The sequence below is a fragment of the Cavia porcellus genome, unplaced genomic scaffold (assembly GCF_034190915.1).
Source record: "Cavia porcellus strain 051 isolate PalLab524CR breed Dunkin Hartley unplaced genomic scaffold, mCavPor4.1 scaffold_18, whole genome shotgun sequence".
NCBI classification, from domain to species: Eukaryota; Metazoa; Chordata; class Mammalia; order Rodentia; family Caviidae; genus Cavia; species Cavia porcellus.
Window position 1 is genome coordinate 14,777,074 of NW_026947501.1, and position 22,357 is coordinate 14,799,430.

The following is a 22,357-nucleotide window of genomic DNA, read 5'->3' on the forward strand; positions in this document are numbered from 1 at the left end:
AAGAATTTTACAAAAGAAACAAAAATTGTACTATCCAAGAGAAAAATAACTTGTGCTAAAATAGAGCCATAAAAAGTAAAGAAGCTACTGATGCAGGTCCAAGTCTCAATATCTCCCTTTTAGTGTATGAAATGGTAAAATACAGAAGAGTATTGTTTTTATAAATCTCATTTCTATGACTAATATTCTTCTACAATTAAAGTGTAACTTTCTTTTTCAGAGTTGTTTTCCCATTTTATACTTTCCCAAAGTATTTATATCCCTTCTGTCTTCTTAAATGTGCCACTTTGTTGGGGGGTAAAGTTTTGCAAGAAGATTTTAAATATGCTGCTAATAAATGAATGGGCATCTAATTACTTGTTAAATGCATTAACACAAATCTGGGTCTGAAATTGCTTCAGAAATAATTTGGGACATATGTGCACATCCTTGCTTATGCTTCCAGGGGGCATGATACATGGATTTGCATTTGTATATGACAAAGTCTCTTCCTTCTTACAAAAACAAATTATAAAAAAGAAAGCTCAAATTTATCTACTTTCAAACTATATCATGAAAAAAATTGTAAGTTATGCTTCTTATACACTGATTTCATTCTTTAACTTGCTGTCTATCCACTGCCTCGTCCACCCAGAGTCCACATACACCAGAGGGTTATAAACAACCTGCATTCCACATGAGCTGAAGTAGCTCCCATTCAATAGGTCACAGTAATAATTATTCCCCAAATCTTGTTGCTTTTCTAAAAATATGCCTTCATTTCTGTTTTCTCAAACATCATTTCTCCCTATTAAATAATGTGGCTTACCAGACTAGTTTTATTTTTCATTATAGAGATGGAATTTCCACTTTAGTTCACACAAGAGCTCTAATATAAACTGCCTTTTAATATCAATGATAATTTAAAGGCTCTACCCATAGATACAGCATTTTGAATATGTAACTATTCCCTCTAATGGAACATAGTAATAAGGTTTTATTAGCGTTCACACTTGCTGATAAAATTATATTTCCCAAACATTTTCTTTTCAAAATTTAGCTTTTGGGTAATGATACCAACAAAATAAAATGACCAACTGCTGTATCACACTGGATCAGTTAGTATTTAACTTGACTTAGAAGCATTTGTCTCTCCAAAGACAAGGCTCCTCTCCTCGCAGAGTATCTCAGAATAGGGTAGAAATCTATTAGGTAGAATTGCAAGATCATACTAAGAAAATATCTTTGCCTGTTTGCTGCATCTGGCCTTATTAAGCATAACCATAAGATCTTTTCCTCCTGAATCCTAATATTGTAAATATGCCATGTTTTTGTGGGTTCACTCTCCATAATTAATATTTGTCTTCTAAGATTTAGGGGTGAAGATGAGAGAGGAGGAAGAAAATGAAGAGAAAGACAACAACAATCACCTTAACCTCAGGACCTGTTCATCAGCTAGACCAGTCCCTTGCTGAAACGTGCGTTGGCCTATATTGTAGACTAACTTGTATCTGCACAAAAACTCTGATGTTGGATCCCTAACCCTGTGTGACTATTTGGAGATAGGACACTTACGGAAGACAATAGTAAAGGCAAATGAGGTGGTAAGGGTAACATAGGATCCACAAAAGACAATGGCAGCAGACTTTACCTTAGCTGCTGATCATTCAGGGAATGAACACGTGACTTTATCAAATCTGAGCCCTTTTGTATGTTATATAAACTCACCTAAAATCATGGAATGAATTTATATAATCAGAAGATTTTAGCTTTTCACCTAAAGAAAGCTCCTCTGTATAAGAAGGAATAAACCCAGCGATAGATGAAGGTTCACATTTGAACTACAGAGAAGAGAAATGAAAGAGCGAAAGAGAGAGATGGATGAGTCTCAGGGTCCTCACATCCTTTGGCCTCTCCTTCTACTCTTTATTATTAGAATATTTATAATTCACCCACTTTTGTGGTCTGTATATTACTTTTAAGTTGACTATTATTGGAAGTATAAGATGCTTTCTAATTACGATTGCAAATCTCTCAAGTTAGAAACACAAACTATAAATAATGAGCAAAATAAAAGATGGAAACAGACATCATTTGCAAATGAGAAGGGGATCAAGATGGAAGGAAGGGGAAAAGGACAAGGGAAAGGGACATTGCAAAGAATTAAGATGCATTATGGACATGTACCAACTCCTCACAATGAATATGTTCTTCAAACACAAACTAATAAAAATAACAATTTGTAAATAATATGAAAGCCATGCATGTACCATAATCTCAGGACTTTGGGAGTCAAGCAGGAGGATTGCAAGTTCTTGTTCAACCTAAATAGTTCAATGACTTAGCAAGGCCTTAACCCAAAACTTTAAAAAAAAATAATTAAATAAATAAAATAAACAAAGCCTGGGGTGTAGCTCAATGCCAAGGCCTTGAGGTTTAATCCGCAGTACCACACATGCACAATCTAACTTAAAGAGAATAGGGCATGGGTTTTTCCTCATCTGTTCTCTCAACTTTGTTCTGTTTTCTGACCCTCATCCACCCTCCAATTGCTAATTCGGAAACTTGACCAGGAATAAAATGAGAAACAGGAAAAAGAAAAAAAGTAACTGAAAAAAAGCAAAGAATCAAATGAATTTTCCTTCTCAATGAGAGGGAATTATTTAAGTAAGACAATTCAGGATTGGGAAATTTAAATTAAAAATAAAAAGACTAAGGCATCTTACCTACCCACAGTCCACAGTACCTTAACTCAAGCACCGTGCTCAGAGCCCCCCTCCGTTCACATTTGAACTACAGAGAAGAGAAATGAAGAGGGAAATCTAATTCACTCGCATTCTCCTTTGGTGGTTTTTAGCATCTCCGTTTACACTTCTCATTTCCAGTGTCCACAGAGGGCTCCACAAGCCTCCGCAGAAGCAATCCCCTCGGCTCAAGCTGCCAAGTCCCGCCAAATCCTCCTCCCTGTCTTTCCTCTTCACCCCCTTCAGTGAAACAAATTCTCGAAATATCGTCCTTTTTTCTCATCTGCTATTCTCTATCAATTAAAAGCATATTAGTTTTGTAACCTGCTCCCTGAGGGACCTTCTCAGTGCCCAGCTAGTTCTAATGTGGTCAATATAGCTGAGATGGCACTGGTTGGTAATGACTTAATATTTTACTCTCTCGGAGAACATTTGCATTTTTACAGTGGCCTTAAGCAAAGAGAGTTAGTCACAGAGGGGCTGCTGATGGTAGGAAGAGTGTAAGTCATGTTTGGGGGCTAGAAATGTGCCGTGTTCCTTAATTTTCATGAGGTACACACTTTGTGTATCTACACAGCTGACCTGTGGGGTGATCTCATGTCCATCACCAAGAGCTTTCTTCCCTGCCCAGACTGTTCGCCTGTTTCTGTCTGGAGTGACCTTCCTTCCCTCCCTCGAGCTGATACCACTGCTCACCTCTCCCTGCTCTGTTATTACCTCTACCGGTGGCTATAATTTTATTAACTCAGTAAATTTAGATTCTCCTAAAGAGCACATCAAAAGTTCAAGCCATGCCACATAGCCCTAGAAACAGTTCTTGCAACAGAAAAAGATAAATCCAAAGTTATTTCAGGGAAGGACTAGCAAATGTCATCAGAGTGTTCCTGGTCATTTTATTGTCTTTAATTGAGTCCTCCAGAACCTTTGTTTTATTAGGACCAGAGTTAATATGAGGATGTAAAATGAGGGGAATGGGCCTTACAAGGAACACATGACAGATGTTAGCGCCTCGATTTAAGAGGCTGGAGAAATACACATATGCTGAGGAGGTGCTGAACGGAGGTAGAAAACCTTGCCCCACAAACATTAGAGAAACTGTCATGAAGAAGGCAATGGAGGTTTGAAAGCTGTTCTTGAATTTGAAGCCATGAGAGCAGCCATTCTGTATTGCTTCACTGGACAAAATAGGATCCGTGGGCAAAAATTACACAAGAGAAGATTTAATTTCATTTTAAGGGAGACTTTCTAAAAAACAATGTCATCCAGAAGTGGAATGAGAGTCCTTGGATGGTCATGCACAAGGGCCTTCAAGAACAACCTTTGAGACTCTGCAAACCCTGTGATTTCACCATTCTGGAAGTCATCAACACTGGATTAGCTGACCCACCTACACAGGCGCAACAGGGTTTTCCGGGATCTCAGGGGACAGGAAGATGAGACAAGCAGCAGACAGTATGAAAGAGTCACAGGAGGGGGCACATGCAAAATGCCACCTGTTGGCAGTTTCAGTCTTTTGATTGGTTTCAGCCTGTTGGCCAGTCACTTGCTCATCCGTCCTCTAAATGAAGCACTCCAGCAGTTGAGTTCAAAGCAGCAAGTGAAGACTCTGTATATCATCAGTCTTTCCTCCCTGAGCCTTTTGGTGGTAAGAGTAATTGGTTAATTGTCAGGGCTGTTAACAAGAATTAAGAATTCAAGGGAATTGGCTCACAATGCAGGTTTGTTGCAATATGGTTATGGTGTTTGCAAAAGAGCAAAAAGTTGGACACATGTACACCTATGCAAAACAAATGGGTCTGAAGACCTCCATAACGGGTCCTGAGATGTACTGGGTCGATCATTCCCTTTTGAAGAGTCTATCACACTTTAAAAAATTCTCCTTAGCTACCTTCTAAAGACAGAGGAAGGAGGCATTTCCTGAGTTCTCTGCATTAGCACTCACATCTAGCAGAGTGTTTCTCCACGCCTAATGCCCTCTTCACAACTTACCTTCTGTAAAACAATCATTGCTTTCTGTATATTTCGGTTTTGCTGTCAACTAAATGAATGAGGGAGAACTTTCATAAAGAACCAGACAAATCCTAACACAATGCTGTCCATAAGAGTCCAAATTCACAGGTTTGTGCCTCTATGGGATACAAATTTACCTTCACAGTGTAGGTATTACAGCAGGTCCACGCTGTGTGGAGCCCTGGGCATCACTGAGCATCCTGTGGGTAATCCAGAGTGTCAAGCACCAGTAAGTCAAGTATTAGTCATCCTTTTGTGTGAACATCACTTTAGGTTTAGGAACCTTTTCATTTATTTTTCTGACATCATAAAATACACAGAACAGATGCTAAGATGACTCCTATTTCCAAGATGAGAAAGTTGACACAGAAGGTGATAAGCCCAATCTTTAGATTTTCCCTCTTCCACATCCTACTCTCCTCCTTTCACAGCCAACCTTGGCTCTCTGCTCCAAAAACCCATTCTTTCATAATCATAAAATTTCCTCATAATTGTTCTTAGAAACATTCAGACTAGAACTTAGAAATGTGTAATTTGACTAAATTACACGTACTGGAAGGTGTGGGTATGTTTGCGCTTCTGTTTGCGCATCTTAGGGGAACTGGGGAGTACGTGCTTTGGAGTATTTTGGAACTAAAATGGAGAAATAGAAATAAGTCAAGGAGAAACAAAGATCAAACCTATATTAGTGAATTTACTAAGATGGGTAGTTTTCCATCACCAAATGGTTAGAGATGGGAGTCATGTATTTGAATCACTATCAAACCAAGGCCTGATTTAACTATCAAGACCCATAAAGGAGTTTGGAAGAGAATTTAATGAGCACCGTTAATGCATTGCAGAAGCTGCTGGAGCACAAACGGTTGGAGCACATAGAGCAGGCTCACCACTGCATACGGAGTAGCTACGGCCTGTTCAACAGCATCCCACCCTCCCCCAGGAAGAGGGGCAATGAGGGTAACCCACGGGGGATAGTGACACACAGCATGGTTAACTGATAGACTTCCTAACCCTAAAATGGTGTTCTGTGCATTTATGAGGTTATCAAAATAAACAGGTTCCTGAACTTACAATGGTTATATAGCGAACTGTTATATAGATTCCATGTTTTCTGTGATAGGCAGGACTTAAAATCACCACAGGAAGAACTGATTAATGAGAAAACTCCAAGAATAGACATCTAAGTGTAGTGCTTTCCAGCTTCCAAAAATTATCACTGCCTCTGTGCCCTTAAACTAAGACAATCACACATCCAGACTTCCAAATTATTCTTGGTTTCGTGTGATTTTTAAGGATACCTGTCAATTGTGAAACACTTTATAACTATGGGTATTCATTTTCATGCCTGCTATAACAAAACACTACATATTGGGTGATTTAAGCAGCAGAAATGTATTTCTCATGGTTCTGGAGGCTGGGGTATCTATGGTTAGATTGCCAGCATAACACTCAAATGCTTCATCTCCAAATATCATCATATTGGAGCACATGATTTAGTCTATAGCACCAGGTATGTTTTCTCGAATAACTACTTTTCAAGTTATTAAGAAAAAGTCTTTTGTGCAAAGGATTTTTTAATAAAGGAAAGTCAGACCACATGTTATTTTGGCTCGGCTAATATTTTAATTTGAATAAGCAGACTAGCAGATTCCTTTCAAAATTTTCCAAGAGCTGGAATTACAGAGACCAGATAGAAGAAATCAATGTACCCAAGCTCCCAAGAAAGACCAGGAGGGTTGGAAACTGGAGCACTAGAATAAAGTTACACTTAATGCAGTGAAATCTGAGCTCAGAGTAGAGTGTGAACTTGCATGAGAGTAACTGGCTTTGACACAAAGGATACTTAAGGTGGGAAGCCCAAACCAGGCGCTGCACTTTGAGAATGGTGACTCTGTCCCTCAAGCCCAGCCTCCTGATACTTGTCTTTAAGTTTGATGGAGAGTTTAGAAGACATAGATTATTCACAGGGAAAGATATAGCTAAATATCTCTGATGTCTTTGGCAGAGACAGTATTACTTGAAGTGCCTCTAATCACTTAGTTGTGAATAAAACGCACAGAGAATAGACTTCTTTGTGAGTTCCTCATAAAACAGCAGAGCAACTGCCTCCATCCCCAAGCTTTAGGTTCTCTCTTCAGGGAACTGCAGAGTTCAAGGGCATAGAAGGCCTAACAGAAGGCAGTCATATCTGGGTTGCACAGAGAGATGTAGGCAGGGAAACCCTCCTCCTCCTCCTCCTCCTCCTCCTCCTCCTCCTCCTCCTCCACCTCTTCCTCCTCCTCCTCCCCCCCTCCTCCTCCCCTCCCCCCTGCATAGAAACGGACTTTCTGGTGGGCATTCCCATCAATACTGGCTGTATGAGGAGCTGTGTCTCCTGGACCTCAGTCTGGAAACAAGAGCCAGAAAGAGTGGCACCAGGCAAAGGTTACTGAAGGGAATGTGTAGCTTAGAATTCTCAGGCTCTGAAAAGTGTGTGATACCGTTCATTAATAAACACCTTCAAAAAATATCAGTGCCTATTTAACAAAACATTGGCCTTTACATACATTTGTCTTAAAAGAACTTAAAGAAATAGATTTGAAGCTAGAAAGCCACTTTTGGCATTTGGTTAGGGCTGTTAGAGCAATGAAATCCTCAAATGTCCATTGAAAAGGAGCAGAGCCACGAGCAAGAAGGCATTTAAATATGAGAATCCTCAGAGAAGCAAATGTTCACTGCGGAATAACCTTTGACTTTCCTGTGGCTAGTGAGCCTGTCCTTGAAGGATCCTTGTTCACCTGAGTTTTGTGTTTACAGACCTCCGATCAGTATTTACCCCTGCTTCTCAGCCTCTTCCCAAAGCCTTCCGAGGATGCCTTGCACCCTGAAGGCCAGGCCACTGTGCTTCCCTCTTCTCCCTTCAGAGTGTCCTGCTTGCTCTTGTTTACATTTAAAAGTCTCCCCGGCCGGCTGCCTCATCTGCTGCCACCTGCATCCACAGGGAGGGCGTCTGAGGAGAGGACTGCATCCTGACTGCGTGAAGATGGTGCACTGGACTAATAACACTGCCCTGGTGGAGCACATCTTCTTCTCTTTTCCTTTAATATCTCTCTCTCTCTCTCTCTCTCTCTCTCTCTCTCTCTCTCTCTCTCTCTCTCTCTCTCTCTCTGTCTCCTTCCAGCCATCAGGTCATGAGCAGTTTCTCTCCTGCCACCCTGCCTTGGAACCAGCTGAGATTATGAACTGAAACATCAACAAACTGGGAGCCAAAATAAACCTTTCCTCCTTGAATTTGTGTGTGTATAGAATTTTGTCTCAGTGACTGGACACTACTCTAGTTACTGCAGAATAAGATCACAGAAGCCAATTACAACAACTTTTATATATGTTCTCTGAGTTTTCCTGTGTTTGTAATTTCCCTGATGTTTTGGTGTTTCTGTTCTAAAGGAAATTCTCTTAATTACCCCAGTCTTAAATATAACCCACTGCTTGGCAGGTCTCTAGAGAGTGGAGAGAGAAGACTTCAGCAACTTGGCTCTAGTCCAGGTACTTGACCACGACCAGGGCAAGGATTTGCTTGGCCAATATAGTTAGTAAGTTGATGGCTCTCCAAGAAGTAAAAAGTAAGCCCTGTGCGTGTGGAAAAGATACGCTAGCATCACACGGTCTCTCTAGGCTAAACACAGGGCCCAGAAACAGTGACAGAAAATCTTAGGGGGCTGGTTGCACAGAGTTTCAATCACACTTTGTTGAGTTTCAATTCGCGCTCTGTAAGTAAAGAACCAAGTTTGCTCCCAGTGCTGAGATTCTTGGCCTCCCACATGGAAACGGAATCACAAAGACATGTGTGTGTGTGTACATATAGACGTATGCTTGTATTCCAAACTCGAGAGAAAGAAAAAACTTCCCCAGATTTTTCAATTCCTCTAAGGATTGTAGTTTACTATTTCTGGATTTGGATCATTGAGTTCCCTGGATTATTAAACATAGCAAAAAGCCATCTGCAATGAATCGGGCTTGCGCCTCTAATTGAGTCATGCTGTGAAGCCCTTTACTGTTTCCCTCACTTCATTGCTGCATGTTTTTTTCAAAAATGATAGGAAATACATTTTTACTACTAATGCCACCTGCAGGTTAAAGAGAAACTGTTGCAAGAATCTTGAAATCCTGAAATCCTCACAGCACACTGTTAGATCTGGCTCCAAACTATTCCCCAAACCTTGCCAGACCACAGCAATGAAGTCTCATTTCATTGACGATGTTCTGTATCAAAAATATGCCTTGCCATGCCACTTCCCTCCTCATTTGACAGCCAGGCCCGCATACACTCGCATTTAGGAATATGCAAGAAGTCTTTGTCTAGGAAATAATTGCTTTGGGCCTCTTAGTGCAGCAGCTTCTCAGTCAGGTGTCTCATGTCACAGATAAAAGTGGTCTGAGATTTATCAATTAGTTTCCATGTGAATTAGTTCCTAGGTCAATCAATCATTTCATGTAAATGCTGTTACTTGGGTTCACTGTGCTAAATAAATTAGTACACATGGTGCCAAGCTGCTGGCTCCGTGTCTTATTTCTCAGCTAGGTGAGGTTTCTTAAGGAGAGATATTGTTTTCCACTCTAATTAGTTTCTTCTTATTATGACTGACATTACCATTACTATATTATGATTATTAGTCATAGTAGATAAACTTTGCTATCAGTTCATTATAAATTATGTTTCAGCCTCTAGTCACAGTGATGTTCTGTTCCCAGTTACGGGAGGAGTACAAAGCTAAGAGGAACTGAAGAATGTGTCTATCAGTATTCCGGGCCATTCGATACTGCCGAACAGGACAGCAACCACAGCTTGCAGCCAGGAGAGGGAAGCAGCCTGCAGTGTGTGTGCCGCCTCTGACATGATGTCACATGGAGCATGATGATGCAATGTGGTACAAGGAACCCTAGAAATGTCATGAGGAAATCCCTCCTGACCAGAACAAGCCGATGGCAACTTCAACACCTCCTGCAGTTCTTCCTGAGCACTGAGAGGAAGAAATAGAGCCCGTTCATCTAACGGATCATCCTCAACAGACACACAGCTCTGTAACGTGGGATCATTTTTCCCGTAGAACAATAATAAAAAGGCACAGAAGTGATGACCGAGAGTACTCAACCCTTTCTAAAAAGTCTTGAAAAGTATTAACAAATCTTCTTGTGGCTGAAAAGGAATGTAGGACAGATGTATCATGTTGTCTGCTTTTTTCCTTTGGCTGAATTTAGAAAATAGCCTTTACCCATAAATTCAGATGGCTAAGAAATTAAAAAGGCTTTCCAAAATTGGGAGCATTAGCTATAAAATGCATTTAAACACTTATTCCCAAAGTTTAAGCAAAACGCCATGAGGGCCTGAACCAGCTCCTGTGTGCTACTAAGTAGCAAGCTGAAGTGTTGATAACTGGTTGGGAACAGTACTGAAGAGTAGAGAAACACCAGAATTCACCTTGCTGGTGCACAATCATCTCTCTGCACAGCAGCACGGCCAACACTGGAGACTGTACAGTTCTCCGTTATGGGGACTGAGCTGTGCTGTGTTGGGTGGTTTACAGCACCACTGACCTGCACTCAGTAAATACCAGTAACATTCTCCCAGGTGGCACAACCAAAATTAAATGTCTCCAGACATTGCCAAATATTTTGCAGGATGGAGGGAGTGCCAAAGCTGTCCTCAGTGAAGCAGCTTCACGCTCCACTGAACTCTTGGGATGGAGAGAGCAAGTCTGACTCGGCTATATAACCAACCTAGGGCAGCGGAAATGCTGGCAGAGGGTGAACATTCAACCAAGTTGACTATAATTATGGAGGAATGCAAAAGTGAATATTGTTGAGGTTCAAAGGAATTTCCTTTGCTCTTTATAAAAGGACCAAATGACTGTGCTTAAGCATTGTGGCCACTGTTGGAGAAAGATGAGTGTGAAAGATCTCTCACATTTATTTAATTGCAACACCACCAGGAAGAGTCAACTGAGTATAAAGATGGAGCAAAGCGTGCTTGCATAGAAGAAAAACAAAAAGCACACAGGTGACTTGATTGTGAAGTTAAAAACAACCTTTGCCAATAATGAAATTTTCAACTGCACTTCATGTCAGTTTTTTGCAATAGGCATGTGCGTAGATGGACAGGCTGTCCGGCAGTATTTCTAGAAGGAACTGTACGTTTTATAAATGACCCATTGCTACAGGAACACAGTATGTGCGAATCTGCAGAAGGATTCACCTCCTTAACTTCAGGGGGTGGTGACAGAGCCGCAATACTTTCAGGCCAGATGTGGCTTGTGGATCAAAAGGGCATCATGCTCCCTCCCACGTCATTGTCCTTTGAAAGATCAAACTCTCATTATGTGCCCGACGCACATAATCTTCTATTTGAGACAGTTTCCATATTTCCCTCTTTTAAAATGGAGGCAGTTACTTGCTTCTTTCCACAAACGGTCTTATCAGTTTTGAGTTACAGAGATCTATTTTGAGATGAACACACTGAACAAAACCTTCATCCGTGTGTGCGTGTGTCTGTGTGTGTGTGTTTTTATTTCCCAACATGGCGGTGGGAGCTTATGCCTGCTATCTGCATAAGTCTTTTGTGTATTGCTAATGGAGTGCTGGAATTGTAGCCGCCCTGAGCAGGGAATACATGTGAGCAACAATATGCTGAGAGACCCCTCGGTGGAATCTAATCTGTTCCAGCTCATGCACTCCTCAGAAACTATTTAACTTTCATTAAACTGTGTTTGATATCAGCTAAATAGGATGCATACGGCTCCAATATAGCTCATATGGTTGCATTCATTCGATCACAGCAGCGCTTTTTCCCTATATTTTCCCCCACTTGTGTCAGTACCGGGTAGAGCTGGGTAAATAAGAGACCTTTGAAGATGTAGTTAGTACTCAGATTTCTTTATTCTTTTGTGCTGGTTTCTTAGTGTTGAAACAGTGATTCATGTATGTGGCAGACAGCCTCCATTAATTTCATGTAATGTAGCTTTTATCTCGTAGCTGGGACAACTATCTACAGCATTCTGTCGCTTTTGCATTCCCTGCTCTGTGGCGGCCCCCGTTGCATTCCCACCAACATTCTCCATGCCTCCTTTTTCTTCATGGAAAACGTGTTCACTTCCAGCCACTGCTTTTTTCCCGTTTGTTTGTTTTATAGCACAAAAACAAGCAAATAAACAGGTTAAGACGGGTAAGCAAAAGAAGAGTGAGCCTTCCAGTGTGGGTGAGCCTTTATCTCTGAACGGGGTAAAAAGAAAATCTACTGCAATGAAAACAGCCATCCAGGCTGTTTTGTGCCCCCCACCCCCTGACACACACATGCACACATGCGCGCGTGCACACACACACACACACACACACACACACACACACACACAGTCTATTCAGAAGACACTAATTTGATTATGAATACAGCACAGAAGACACATGCAGTTTCCCAGTTTCTAAGGAGGAAAGAGCTAGTGGATTTATAAACTGGAGCTGTCAAAAAGTTTTAATGATCAAGTATATTAAAGAGAGAGAGACAGAGACACAGAGACAGAGAGACAGAGAGAAGGAGAGAGAGACTGGGCAAATTACCAATATTTATCTGCCAAGTAAACATCATGATTTACCTGCAAAATTTCTTTTCTCCTTAATGTTGAAGAAGTGTTAAGAATTTCACCTTTAAAAATATTAAGGGGACATGGGTATAATTGTTCTATGTTATCCTTACTGATATTTTTTCAATTATGTTTTATTAAGTCCAAAGGAATAATCACCATTTTTTAGATCACTTAAGAGAAACGACATGGGGTCCTTTGGTACAGGGAACCCAATTATTTAGGATATTATTTTGTGAACCTTTTTCATTTTATTAGTATACCAGAGGGTTTTCACATTCTCAAGGAGAATCCAGCTATTATTGCTTTTTTGGAAGAAATGTCTCTCTGGGGCAATTAATTCTATACATTAACACCAGTCACCGTTGGGCTGTATATTATTAAAATTATAAAGGGAAAAAGCCACGTTTTGTCATTCAGTTCAGAAAGAGGTTTTGTGTGTGTGTGTGTGTGTGTGTGTGTGTGTGTGTGTGTGCGTGCATGTTAGAGAATAATCTGTTCCCTGAGAAGCCCTCACATATGGGAACTTTGCAGAGCCCTGACTGAGTCAGCTGTGGTCTCTCCACAAATGCTAATGATTTACAGAGAACCAGAACTGGGCCGGGAAGGTGAACACACGGCGGTGCTGGAGCTTGCCTCTGACTTTCTCTCCTGCACTTGAAGGGTGTTATCCATTTAACTTTGTTGATGAGCACATGTAATTAAGATGCTGTGCCTTAATGTTTGATGCTGGGACTTGAAAGGATGATTTAAAAAATTATTTAGATAAGCATATTGACATTTTTAGTATATATTATTAATCTTATTAATAGCATTAACAAAGGCTAATTGAAAATGCATCATCTATAATTATATTAGTCTTCATTTTAGTACATTTTTGTGAGAGTAAACTAGAAAGGAGTAATTAATGTGCCACTGTTATTTACCCCTGTTTGTATTAAAGCTAGTGTTACACAATGTTAGCGATGAATATAGCCTGATTTCACTAAATACCACGGAGCAAGTGCTCAGAAGCAGTAAAATAAGCAGCTGTGTTTTCTTGTACCAGGAACCTAAAAATAAAAACCAGCTTCAGGATCTCACAATAGGTGTGCAGGAGCTGGAGAAGGGAGCCACTGGTCTGCATTCCTCCACCGCAGCCATCCAGGCTGCCCTGTTTCTCCTCTCAGTGGTGGTGGGTCCAGGGAACCATGACTGCTGAGGATCCAGGGTCCCTGCATCTCATCCGTTTAAGAGATAAATACAGAAGAGCACAGCCCCATGCATCAGATTCGGGGGATCAGAGATGCTAATTGGAACAGGGCAGGAAAAATTCGTTTAGATTTACAGGGGATAAATTCCAGATCAGAGATGAACCTTCAGCTTGCATATTTTCTCTGCAAAGAGAAAACTTGAACAATGATACAAACAACATTGCCCTCCGAAAATCAAATTTCCAAAGTTAGTCTTGATGCTTTGCAGGCCTCTCCCTGACCCTTGCTCTCCACACACACACACACACACACACACACACACACACACACACACACAGCTCATTCACCCACACATAAGAAAGCTTCAAACTGCACATGAAAATAGCTCCTTTGAATTCCCAGGTACAAGCAGGGGCCGGGGGAACCACAAAGAAAACAAGCAGAGGAGACTTAAGTTAATGTGGAATTGATCACTTTAAAGTTTTCTCCCCCTGGCTTCTATGACTCCATCCTTCTGAGGTCGGCCATTTCCCGAGGCAGGCAGGGAGAGCGCAGCACAGGGTGTGATGGAGGCGCCAGGGACAGCGAGGGATGGCACGTCCTTTAATCAGGTGGAGCCCAGACAGTGATGGCTGGGATGCCAAAGCTGGGCTCTGCGCTTTCTCCTGAGCTCTCATAAAACACGTGGCATATTGGTTGCACTGGCTGCCAAGAGCCCTGTCCGTGCCCTCTCTGCAGTGGCCAGCCACAAACATGCAGGAGGAGCTCTCAGGGGGCCCGTGTGTGCTGTTCCTACATGGCTAACATATGTATGGACACCTGAAAGCTGCAGCCTGCCACGTCTCCGGGACCCCGCTCGCTACCTTTGCTCCTTGGTCACCAAGGGTTAATTTTCTAATGGCTGCCTTGCTGCTGAAGCTGGCCAAGTTTTTCATCGCCTGCAGAGCACCACAAGCTGTGATTTGGAGCCAGAAAACACCATTAATTTTCTAAATAGGAAGGATCACATATGTAAACTGTCTGGTTCTATAACGAGTCAGGCAGGTAGAAGATGAAGGAGGAGGAAGTGAATTTTTCCAGACATGCAGGCCAAATAGCCCAAGTGGATGGGCAGCATACTGCGCAGGAGGCTGGGGACAGCGGGGACAGCGAGGGAGGGATTTCCCTGCCATCTCCCAGTCCGTTCCAATACCAACCTTCACTATTCCCGCAAAAGGTCAAGTTGGTAATTTATTGGGCAGTGTTGGGAATTTTCACATTAGACTTCACAAGAAACTTATTTGTCAATGGAAGGAAGGATTAAATAAAGTGCGCCGGCTCAGAGACCACATAGGAGCTGATGAGCACAAACCGACGTGTCCAGATATGCAGGGGACAGAGAATCAAAAATTCCCGGATGGAAATTAATTAGCAATTTAGGTGTTGCAAACACCTGAGAAAGGCATTTTCACAGATTTTGTGAAGCTATAAAAAAATCTACAAAATACAAATCTACTAAGAAAATAGAATCCATTTCAGATTTAATATGGATATACGCATGTGTGTATAGAATGACTATGTGTGCACCAGAAATGGACAGGAACCAGAGAGAGAGAGAGAGAGAGAGAGAGAGAGAGAGAGAGAGAGAGAGAGAGACGGAGAGAGACAGAGACAGAGAGAGAGAAAGAGAGCGAAAGAGAGACAAAGAGAGAGCGAGAGAGAGAGAGAGAGAGAGAGACAGACAGAGACAGACAGAGACTGAGACAGAGAGAGACAGAGAGACTGAGACAGAGAGAGAGAGAGACAGACACAGAGACAGAAACAGAGAGACACAGAGACAGAGAGATTAAGAGGATTAGAATTCCTTTACAAGTTTTAAAAAACATTTTCTCTCAGGTGTAAGCATTTCTCTCTATAGTAACTGTCACGGTCACCTGAGATGCTAGACCAGTGCCAGACCTAACACCACTTCTGCTCTCCAGAGACTAGCACTGAGCTGTCAGTCTGCAGGCCTTCTGGCATCTTCTGGTCTCTTTCTAGAACTTTCTAACTTCCATCATTCTCATTCCATTCTTTAACTTTCAAAAAAGAAACCAAAATCTTCCTGTGCATGTCAAGTTCTCAACTTGCTTTTAGTCTCAAACCCAAAACATCAGAATCCGAGAGTGTACGCCAATTTCATTGACACAGGACTTAATGCTGTTTCTTGATTCAGGTCCTACAAAAACACATCTTAGTAATAATTTGGCACATCAGATATATCCTAAGGAAAATTAAAAGGAAGTATACAAATAATAAGAAAGAAATCTTAGTGTTATTTTTGTGAAATTCTGTATCATTTCTACCCTTTTTTCTGTTTTGCTTTTTTTAAAATAAAAAATCAAACACATTATAATCTGAAAGCAAATAATATGAGAGGCTTCCAGAGTACAAAATGCACATGAAAGCCCATGTTGGGAAGGAATGACTGTAGAGTGGCTCTGGGTGAATAGAGAGCGGCCTAACAGGGCTGTATGAGCTCATGTATATTTATCTTTCTGAAAGTCAAGTAAGATGTTTCAAAATTCTCAGAAAAAAAAAAAAAAAGTGACTCCGAGAAAGAGACACTAAATCTAGGCAAGGTGACTCATGTCTACAATTCCAGCACTCCCAGAAGTTGAGGCAGGAGGGCCACAAATTTAAGACCACTTTGAACAACTTAGCAACTTAATGAAACTGTGTCTTGAAAATAAAATTTTAAAAAGGACTCAGGTTGTAGCTCAATGGGAAGGTGTTGAATTCAATCCTAAGTACTATTGAGAGAGACAGAGAGAGAGAGACAGTGAGAGAGAGAGAGAGAGAGCGCTGTGTGTATTATTTTCCTATTAAACAGCACAAATACATTGTCCTTCGGTGCTAGAGGCCAGAAGTGTAAGATAAGACAGCAGAGGCAGAATGAGCTCCTCCCGAGAGCTGACAGGGAACTTTCTCCTTGGCTCCTAGGTGGCTCTCTTCTACTTGCCCCTTCACATTGACTTCCCTTTGTATGCATCTGTCTCTGCACCTAAATTTTCCCTTTTATAAGCCATATTTACTAGGATCCCCCCAATTAACTGCATCTGCAAGATCTGATTTCCAAATATGGTCACATCTTGAAATGCTGGGAATTGGGATTTCAATATATGAAAGGAAAAGGTACAATTTAGTCAATGGCACAGAGTGAGAAACAGAAATTCCTGCAGAATTGACCCATGTTTACATAATGCATATTCAGGGCACTTCTAAAGTAGTATTACCTTGTCCTTGCTGATTATTTTACAGACTTCTGAGAAGTTTTATTTTCAGTGCTTTATTCCAGATAATCTGAATTTGATCCTCTTCAAGATCTACCTTATTTTCCCTATCCTGGTGGGAACACTGAGGCTTTGAAATTTAAATCATTACTAAATGTCACGCAGCTGCAGGCTGGAAACTCTAAGCCAAGGCTTGCCTTTCTGGCTCTAGTGTGCTGCTCACTAGTCTACACTGCCTGCAGGTACTAACCATTAGCATGCTTCACCAGCAGTGTAGCCTGAGCCCTCTCATGAAGTTACCACAGAAAATGATCAGCTTGATTTCATAATTCTCTCCCTTAGCACCTCTAGGAAATTCGAGGTAGCAAGTGGAGCTCTTTCTTCATATAAGTGTGTGTGTGTGTGTGTGTGTGTGTGTGTGTGCACGCACGTGCACACCGAGGTATGTGTGCAAGTAAATCTTAATAGCGTTACACTCATCAAGTCAGTACAAAACTAGGCTGGAACTCACCAACCTTACTATTTCTCTGACATATACATGTGCCCCATTTTGAGAGCCATAGAGGATATCAAGCTGGGAACTCTAGAACTGGCCCAGGGTAACCCCAAGCTGGGCACTGATGTTGGCAACAGCCAAGATGAGTGTCAGAATGCCATCATTTTCCAGCTCGTTTTCTCCTCTTGCCTCATCTCTTGCTTCAGGTAGAACATTATCCATTGAGAGCACTGCAGAGCGCAGTCGAGCTCGTTCTCCCTGAGATCGCCTCTCTGGCCTTCGGAAGCCTTTAAAAGGGAATGAGCCTTAGCCTCACTTTTATGGGCTCCATTATGACCTGGCTTCAAAGTGTGAAAAGAGGTTCCAAGACTCCCTTTGTGCAGTGGAGTCTCTTAATTGCACTTTTAAACACAGTGTAATTTTTGTAATTAACATTATGGTTTCAGAGGGCAGAGAAGCCCGCACCATGCTAATTACAAACCTGCGTCTTCAGAGTGGTGGAATTTCCGAGGCCTCTGATATTGGGGTGGAATACAGATTTTATGAAGGATTTCAAAAATCCTCTGTGGGCTGTGTTCTGAGTCATCATTAGCATTTGATAACATAAAGAAATTTTACAACATGTGACAGATTTTCTATGTGAAGGTTTTACCTGGTAACTGGAAAATTTGCATAAAGAGCTTCATTAGGTCTCCTCTCACATTACTGAAAAAGTAAGAAGTATAGAGCGCTCTTTGCCTAAGATTGTTCTTAGGAGCCAAGGAATCGGTGCTTTATAATAAAATTTACAGTGTATTATGAAGTGAAGTTGTAATAATCTTCAATGATGTTGAAAATCAGAGCATACGTGCCTTTTAAGGGGAGAGAGAGAATATGTATCAGAATTACTGAGTAACTGAAACCTTGCAGTAAAAGTACGTTGTACGGTTCTTTGCCATATAAAAGATATAGTTTTGCAAGGCTGCAGAGTCAAGGTGAGAGCTTCATATATATAACGCCTAGCTATGATAATGTGTAATCTTTTCACTCTGTGAAGAGTCCGCTCATGAGATAAATTATCTCCCTTTTACTCCAGAGGCAAGTTTATCTTACCTTTGTTATTCAACCCCAAGTCATCAACCAAATGTTGTGTAGGCATGTTTGTCTAAAGGACCTCACACATGCTCACACAAGTACATGTGTGAGTCTACACACACACACACACACACACACACACACACACACACACACTTCCAGAGGTGCAGTGTGCATTCTGTGCATGGAGATCTCAGCTTGTGCAAAGAATAGCTGGCCTTTCTTATGCTGATAATGTCAGAAATTGTGCTGTGGGGTACGGATTGAGTCCCAAAGCCTTCCATTTGCTGAAATCCTTTCACTGAGTGTAGATCAATTAAGCCAGTAATAGTGATAATTTGGGGAGAGCTTTCTGTCATGATGGGGAACAAGAATTCATCATTATTCCATGCTGTCTGATTATTTCAACACCATAGATATGCTGCTGGATGTATAGCAGTAGCTTGGGGCATTATCTCAGTGGGATGCATTTCCCTTCATGAGAGAGTCTTTTCCTTGGTGATTATGCAGATAATGCATAGCTTTGTAATGACATCATAAATAGAATCCAAAGTCCTAAGAAACAATTAGGGAAGTATATCAATACTTCCTTGTAATCATAGCATCATCTGACTTCCAGTGGGATGCCAAGCTAGCTCCCCAAGTTCCATAATCACGTATAAGCATTAATGCCTGCTTCACACTCCGTCTTGGAGTCTCACAAATCCTGGCACTGGAGACAAATTAATATGCATTTTAGCTCATTGTCAATAAGAGAAATCACTCTGGGGTTTTGCTCACAGAACCAAACAAATTAACCCACGCGGATGAAAGCTGGACCCTCTATATATTGACCTCAGGCAAAACTAAGAAAGGACTAAAAAATAAAAAAGCCAATTTCCCCTGAAAGTGAAGAAGTGAAGAATCCTTGCAGCAAATTGTTACAATTTCTCTTTCCAAAAAGTATTTCTGCAAGTGGATTTTTTATGTCATTTTTTTCTTGAATTATTGTTCCAATCCAATATTTCCTTTCAGCCTAGTTTAATTCCCTTTAAAAATAAATATGCTTTCTTTCATGGGGGGACAAGGCCACTTTCTCTAATTGGTTTGAGGCATGTTAGTCACCTCAGCCTATATGGGTTGCAAAACCACACTCTAAGTGGACCTTTAAAACCACATGGTGGATTTTACAAGTTTTTTTCTTCTCCTGTGGGAGAGGGGTAATAGGAGGCTTCAATTATAATTCTGGATTCCTTTTCCAATTTTAGGAAATGGACAAAGCCCTTCTTTTCTAATTCTTACAGCTCCCAAAGAACGGAATTGGAAATTTTAGATAAATGATCAAACTTACATAGTATATAGCTTTTATTTTTATAAAATATTTGCTTCCAGCAGAGTGTATCTTAATTCACAAATGCAGAAATCTGTCATTAAGATCTGACCCAGCTGCATGGCATTGTCAAATGCAATAACGTATCTTTTAATAGTTTTATATCAAGTAAGGATATAACATATCATTAGTTTAAATGTATTTGCAAGCAATTACCCCCACCAGGATATTTGAGAATGCTCATGCAAAATTGATGAAATTCTGACATGCTTAAACATTGTTCATTTAGCTCAATTCCTTATGTATAGAAAAAATAGAATAAATAATTCTGCTGCCATTTGCAAATCACAGTTAGGCATTTTTATTCTACTCAGGGCTTCAGTGCTGCCTTTCAACTATAGCCTTTGGTGATCATTTGGAAAAAAACTGTTTCATATATGTTTAATTTTAAATAATGGGCTAGATTTTTCATTCTCCTTATTATTGTTCAATGCAGTAATTTAAATATGGAGTAGATTTACTGCATGTCAGCTGCTTTTCTGTTACAAAATGGGATAAATTATTAAATGAGTAGAGGTTGTTTGACAACCAGTTTCCAGTACTACACAAAAGAAAGACCTTCGACATTCAGCTGTCTTTTGAAAAGAATAAAGTATAAATCAATTAAGCCACTAACTGTGGTTAAGAAATGCCATGCTATGGCTCAGTGTTGCTCTGCTCCTCAGGTGACTTTCAAAGAGCTCCACCATCATGCACAGGGAACACAACAGCATCTCTGCTGAAGTACGATGGTCCTTCCCTGGGTTTCCAAAATGTCCTCACAACTGAAGGAGGGCTTATCCTGACATGAGATACACCATAGCCAACAGGTTCCTTTCTGATTTTTTTCTTGATTTTGCTGGCAAATATTATTTACTAATGATTGATTGAGGTTTTTTCTGCTTTTGGATGTTGTGGGAAATATTTTAATACGTTCACTCTGCCATAGTAGAGAAATCTTGTGTCGAACATCTCATCACCCTTGATGAGCCAGGTGAGAAATTGCATTTCAATGCCTTTCCATGCTATTCCTCAATACCATATTAGCATCTGTGTAATTAATAATACTTTGAGTTCTGTCAAAATGAAATCACTTTTATTCTTCTCCAAAAGAGAATCATTTATTAACTATGTGTGATTCCCCCAATACATTTTTCTTTACTAATGTCACGAGTAACTAGAGCTTCTGAAATATTAATTCATTTATCCAAAGCCATAAAGACTGGCCAAATTATTTTTAAAAATTCTCTTCACTGTGAAAAGCTGTCAGACTCGTTATTTGGAAGGTGGTGTTAAAGGTACTTTTGGAATCCTGTTTCTACATATAGCATGGCTGGAGGAGGCAATTGAATATCAAATCAAGGAGAATAAAACCCATAGGTAAAAGGGAAGGATTTCTTTCTGAAGGAAGTCAGAGTCTATCTGAAGAGAGAAGACCGGTTGGTTCACCCAGAACAATTAGTGAGGCATGAAAACTATGTAATTGGGCTAAGTGACAGAATATAATTGTAGTAGGAGGTTAGAGAAAGGAGACACCAATAAAGGCTGGCAATCTACATTTAGAAAAGCTTCATGGATGACGGGTCTCATACAATGGGTAAGATTTAGATGGATGGAAAGAGGGGAGGAGATTGTAGGTGAGTGTTGAAAAGTCTTTGAATGTGCAAAATGTACTTAATACTTTCAAACCAAAGGATGCCTCAGAAGTAGGGCGGGGGACTAAGAATTTTGGATGTTATCTATTTGGGAAAAGCCCAACAGTCAGCAAAAAGGAAAAAGTATTTACTTGGATTACAGTAAGCAACACAGAACCAGTCATTCGTGGACAATGAACTGTCGTGTATGAAACATCAGCAAGATTTTGGCAGGATCGCCAAATGGTGGGGAAAGAGGCAACCAAGTCATTATTGGGCTGTTAGAGTGATTCTAGAATGACTCATAGAATACTAGGATGTGATTAGAAAATGGGGATGGAAATATTTGCCAAGACCTTTGGCTAACCAACGAAATGCAAGCATTGATGGTGAGAGAAGTCGCAAAGTATTTTCGGATATGCTGAATTAGAGTAAATGAGAAATTACCTAGTAATGGCATCTATAGGTGGATCAGTAAAAGTCCTGCGCTTCCTGAGGGAAATAATCATGGAGGGGAGGAAATTTCACAGGTACTTGTTATGTTCACTTTTTAATCACTTATTTAGTTTACGACTTGGCAATAATAATTTCACACTTACTGTCCCATATATCTAATGCTACAGGCAGTCATGTTAACTTTATCTTTTACTGCCTAACTAGAGAGAAACTCAATCTTTCTCACCATCGATTGCAAATTAAACAGAGTTAGTATACAAATTACAGATAAACAGTTAGTATATAAAGACACACATATACATAAGCCCATGATGATACTTCAGCACTAATTTAAGAAATGTGGCTTGATACCACATTTAAAGAAGACACATACTGAACCAAATATGCTGGTATATGCTTGTATTCTCAGCAACCTGGGAGCCTCAGACAGGAGAATCCAAGTTCCAGCCCAGCTTGAGCGGTTTAATGACTTAGAAACTTGTCTCAAAAGAAAATATTTTTAAAAGTTCAGGGACAGAGCTCATGGTAAAGGTCCTGGGTTAATCTCCAGGATCACAAAATT

General features: G+C 40.6%; 1 long non-coding RNA gene across 3 annotated transcripts in view; it reads left to right on the forward strand.

Annotated features, from left to right (window-relative positions):
• LOC134471267 (uncharacterized) overlaps window positions 1-5,569 on the forward strand; it is a 33,574-nt gene extending 28,005 nt beyond the window's left edge. For all 3 annotated transcript variants that reach the window (XR_010040565.1, XR_010040566.1, XR_010040564.1), the window contains one exon: window positions 1,351-5,569. This is a non-coding gene — a long non-coding RNA (uncharacterized LOC134471267). The remainder of the gene's footprint in view (window positions 1-1,350) is intronic.
• The last annotated feature ends 16,788 nt before the right edge of the window (window positions 5,570-22,357 follow it).